Source organism: Vicugna pacos, chromosome 14 (genome assembly GCF_048564905.1).
Source record: "Vicugna pacos chromosome 14, VicPac4, whole genome shotgun sequence".
Classification (NCBI taxonomy): domain Eukaryota; kingdom Metazoa; phylum Chordata; class Mammalia; order Artiodactyla; family Camelidae; genus Vicugna; species Vicugna pacos.
This window is the reverse complement of record NC_133000.1, coordinates 20066178-20070582: the sequence shown is the minus strand read 5'-3', so window position 1 is coordinate 20070582 and position 4405 is coordinate 20066178. Positions and strand designations below refer to the sequence as shown.

At 39.4% G+C, this 4405-nt stretch overlaps 1 long non-coding RNA gene across 1 annotated transcript; it reads right to left on the bottom strand.

Annotated features, from left to right (window-relative positions):
* Window positions 1-1679: 1679 nt before the first annotated feature.
* Window positions 1680-3203, bottom strand: LOC140685498 (uncharacterized). The gene is made up of 2 exons (XR_012058744.1): window positions 2886-3203; window positions 1680-2345 (listed from the first exon to the last, which is right to left on the bottom strand). It is a non-coding gene; the product is annotated as an uncharacterized lncRNA (long non-coding RNA).
* Between the last annotated feature and the right edge of the window lie 1202 nt (window positions 3204-4405).

Here is a 4405-nt window from a genome sequence, read left to right as displayed (position 1 = left end):
GACAAAATTATTTTCCAAAAGAATTATGGAAAGTTTACAATAAGAATTATATATTATATTATATTATATTATATTATATTATATTATATTATATTTTCCCATTGAGCCCCATCCTTACCACAGCTTTAAGCATAACATTTTAACTCACTGTGAAGGATAACAGTTTAACTCACTGCGGTTTTAGTTTGCCAAGTTCTCATTGTTAAAAAGATTGAACACTTCTTATAAGTTTAATAGCTCTTTGGGTTGGCGCTGCTGTGAAGTGTTTATTTGTGTATTTTACCACCACTCTTTGGGAGGAAAAAGTGCTTTCTCTTTATTGTTTATATTTAGGGGTCTTTTGATTAACAGACGTTCTTAATTTTACTCAGTTGAATTAGCCAATCTTTTCATTTGTGGTTTGCGCTTTTTTGGATCTTGTTTTAGTATTTTTTTCCTACCTTGCCATCATAGAAATATTATTCTATATATTCTCCCCAAAATCTTATACTTGTGGTTTCCATATTTGGGTCTTTACTCCATTAAATTGAATTTTGTGTATGCTTTTTAAGTAGTTGTCCTTATGGAAGACAAATAATCATAATATCATTTGTTGAATAACCCATTCTTTCCTCGCTGATCTACAGTGACACTCCAGTATTTATCAGATTTCATTTCACGTGTGGTCCTGTTTCTAGGTAATGGAAGTATAAATCCATTGGTCTATTTTATATTCCTATACAATATTACATTTTCTTAATTACTTAAAGCTTTATTATAAACATAGGGCAATGACAACTGGTAAAACACTTCTCATCTTGTTAATTTTCTATAGGCAAGTCTCCGCTATTCCTGTGATTTGTTTTTCATATAAATTTTGGCATCTGCTTATCAAGTTCCACGAAAGATTCCAGATTGAATGTGAATAAATTACATTTAATCTGTAGATCAATTTAGAGACAAATGACATCATGCTTAATATACTGAGTCCTCTTATCCAAAAGCATCTATATATATATATTCCTTTTCATATTCTTTTTTATTATGGGCTATTAAAGGTATTGAATATAGTTCCCTATGCTATGCAGTAGGTCCTTGTTGTTTATCTATTTTATATATAGCAGTTAGTACCTGCAAATCCTCAGTATGTATATTCTGAATTTCTGCATTTACTAGTGATATGTAGGGTTAACTACACATTAGTTAACCACATTAGTTACGTGCAAGGTAAACTATTTCATGTGTCTTTGACTTTAAACTCTTCCAGAGCGGGTTCTGGGTCCCTCCTCGGCCAAAAATCTCCAAAACATCCCACGTATATGTTTATGATGATAATCACTTTTGAATAAATGAATGAACCAATTAAAAAAAAGATACCTTAGAGATGTGAATGATAAACTTTCAACAAATTAGTTCTCAGCTTCAGATGTATTTCAAACCTGAAAGAGGATGTTACTAAAAATAAGATCATTTTCTCTACCTGATCATTTCTTTTCATTTTTCATGACCTAAGTCATCCAGCACATCCTCCATCCACTCATCCATATGGTAATATTAGTTATTATTTATTTGAGAACTTACGTTCTCTCTTCACATTATCCCATTTTCTAGATGAAGAAATTGGGTCTCAGAGGGCTTAAGCTCATACTCTAAAGGGGTAAAAGAAATGGAAACAAATAACTACAAAACAATGCGATGTATTGAATAGAGACGTTTATGGGCTGCCTTCAGGACAGTGAGGAAAATGCACCCCACTCTGCCTGTCATTCAGAACAGTGGTACGGTCAGAGAGGATTCACAGATAAAGGTGATCTCGACTGAACTTTGATAAATAAATGGAAATGATCTAGACAGGTGAAGAAGCCAAGGAAATAACACATGCAGAAGTTCAGCAGCCTGATATTAGAGAGAACAATTTCAGTGTAGTAATGGGAGTTAATCCTTCGCACCACCGCCATCACTCTTTACAGATGCTACTATCACAAACACCCCATCATGTAACCGTGAGTTCAGGAGTCAGTTTCCATTACTAGATACTGTTCTTGTCTTTATACAGCTGCCTTTGTGCCCAGCACTGTGCCTGACACCGAGTTCACATCCCTTAACTGCAGGCTGCTTAAGGGGCTACCGAGACTGCTGGCTGGCTGGATACATGGAGATGCTACTTCTGGCTCCGCCCTTTTGAGGGAATTTCCTTGTAAACAGACATCTCTCAGTGACAGCCGCAGGGTGATTTGGACAGGAGGGAAGAAGTTAGCAGATATGTAGAAGAATTGAGAGCGTTCTGAGCCCTTGGAAAAAGCAGTCAGTTACCGGGTCCTGGAGGACGCTCTGCCTCATCTATAATAGTCCCCTCATCCAAGCCTCTGTGTATTGCAAAATAATAATAATTAAAATAGTAATAATAATATTTAGGTTGAGAAATAACAAGATGTGATTAGAAAGTCACTTTGAAATACTCGTATTGGAAGATGCTATGCAGGATAGAATATCCCTATAGAGAATCCCAGACTCCCTGCTTCACTAATTAAAATATCTTCCTATTTTCTAATCCCTTTCCTTTCTAACTGCAGGGGTGACCGCTGGCAAGATCTGCCCTCTACTGCCAGCTTCTGAACAAAGTCAAGAAATCGACATTATAATCATGCATTGTTTCCATAGCAAGCAATCCTGCAGCTCTGAGCAAAACACTTTCTAGACCCTGCCAGAGTGTCTGTGGCAAAGAAAGGTTAATTAGCCTCTCGCTAATTGACAGTATTTCCCTCCACATCTGCTGGGGCCTGATGCCAGTTTAAATGTCTCTATTTCTATGCCTGGGGCTGACTGCACATGTATAAAATGTAAAGTCCTTTTCCAAACCTAGTTCTTTAAAAAAACAGTCACGTGGCTGGCAAACCATCCCCCGCCTCTTTGGGCTTCTCTTCTGGCTCAGATGTTCGATTAGACCAGTGGTTTTCTAGCTGTTTCCCGGGGTCCCAGAAGTTCCAGAGTCCCCTTAGAGATCTCCTAGACTCTAGAATAGTGCTGTTCAGTAGAAATTCTGACATAATGGAAGCATTCTGTTAGAGCAGGTAGACAGCTAGATATGAGCAGATAAAGGGGGACACACACCAAATGCAGGAAACCAAACATCATGCAAGCATGAGGGGTCCCTGGGCAGAGAAAGAAAAGCAGGAACCTTTGGGCTGATAAGTGGTCACATCCTTTGGGGTGATGAGTGGCCTGGAGACGAACAAAGAAAGGTGAGAAAAGGCAGGAATTTCCAGTGTCTGAATGTAACCTTTTGCTCATTATGCCTTCATTTTAATAAAATTAGCTTTGCAGATTTAAAGTACCCATCCTGCACCGATGCCATGATGTTTCCGATCCAGAATAAATAAGGACAAAAATCCCTCCTCCCTTTGAGAAGGTGGAGTTGGGATGAAAATCAGGAAACATGACCCCAAACCCTTCCCTCCTCAATGACTATTCCGCTCATTCAATTTTACACCCTATGTAACTAACTTGCCAAAGAAACTCAGGGCAGCCGCTCACCTGAGCCCGCTAGCTCTCCCCTTGAGAGTGTACTATCCATCCTTTAATAAATCCTCACTTTACTTTGTAACCACTATGTCATGTCTCTGAATTCTTACTGGGATGGGACAAGAACCTGGACACCAGTTACATCATCGGCAACAGGTCTACATCCATGCTGTCCAATAGGGAGCCACTTGCCACTAGAGGCTGTTGGGTGTTTGACATGTGGCTCATGTGAGTGAGAAACTGGATTTTAAATTTTATTTAATTTTCCATTAATTTACATTTAAATAGCCCTATGTAGTGAATGGCTACCATATTGGACCATGTAGCCCCATAGGGTTTGAGTTGGGGGTCTAAATAGATTCCAGGATTTGTCCCATTCCTGCTTCCATCAGAACACACCCGCCTTTCTCTGTTTTCAGTAATGTGCTTCCATGATGGTTTCCCTGAATGCAGGTTCAGAGCTAAATTTAGAGCATTTGAAAACCACTGGACAAAATAAACTGCAAAGCTCTTAAGTCTTGAGAGACTAATCCCATGGTCCTAATCGTCCTTTGTATGCAGCAAGGCCCACCCAGACTAACCTATTGTCTGTCATTCCTCATTTTCCCTGCCTTGGGGGAAGATGCTAATGCAGCTTGATGCGGTCCCTGAGCTGAAGAGTATCCTGGCTCCTTTGACGGGCAAAGGCTTTTCATGATATTCTCAGCTTCTCTATCCAAATTGCTGCTCCCCAGGGGCTGCTCTTTCATGGCTCTTTGTGGCTTGTGCTGGTCCTAGAGACTCAGACCATGTTTAGAAAAAGGATCCCAAGGCCAGAAAAAAAATCTGACTGAAGTTAATTTTCTCAGCCTGTTAAGTCTCTATTCTCACACAGCCGGAAAGGAGGGGCTGAGGATTTCCCAAG